Source organism: Gossypium raimondii, chromosome 4 (genome assembly GCF_025698545.1).
Source record: "Gossypium raimondii isolate GPD5lz chromosome 4, ASM2569854v1, whole genome shotgun sequence".
In the NCBI taxonomy this organism is placed as follows: domain Eukaryota; kingdom Viridiplantae; phylum Streptophyta; class Magnoliopsida; order Malvales; family Malvaceae; genus Gossypium; species Gossypium raimondii.
In genome coordinates, this window is record NC_068568.1 from 17132165 (window position 1) to 17132877 (window position 713).

Below are 713 nucleotides of genomic sequence, written 5' to 3' on the forward strand. Positions count from 1 at the left end.
GTCCACCACATGAATAAGAATGACAAAAAGATAGAATTTATTTTAACTCAATTCTGCAATGCATCGTCGAATTAACTTATCAGAACAATTTCCAAAGGTAGGGGTAATCCCAAATATAGTATCGCGATTCTCGTTTGATCTTATCTTTTTTAGATCGTGATAAATTAGAAGAAATTATACCTGTAGCAAGGTAATTCACCATGTCTGCCTACCAAGGAAAAATTGTTTGAGCAAAAAGCAGACTTTCATCCGAGAAATCATCTTTAAGTGGTGTGACAACTTTTGGCGGAGGTATTCGACTCAAATGGTTAGCTACCAGATTCTCGTGTCCTTTCTTATCCTTAATCCTGAGATCGAACTCTTGCAAAAGTAATATCCATCTAATAAGCCTTGGCTTTGCTTTCTTTTTCCCGATCAGATATTTAAGAGCTTCATGGTAAAAGAAAATAATAATTTTAGTTCTAATAAATACGACCGAAACTTTTCCAAAGTAAAGACTATAGCTAGAAATTCTTTTTGAGTGGTTGAGTAATTGCTTCGGGCGGCATCCAAGTTCTTAGATGCATAAGAGATAACATGTGGTCCTTCCTTGATTCTTTTCCCAAGGACTGCTCCTACGCTGTGGTCACTTCCATCGTACATGATTTCAAAAAGATAATTCCAATTTGGTGGCGGAACCATTGGTGATGAGATAAGTTTATGTTTTAGTGTGT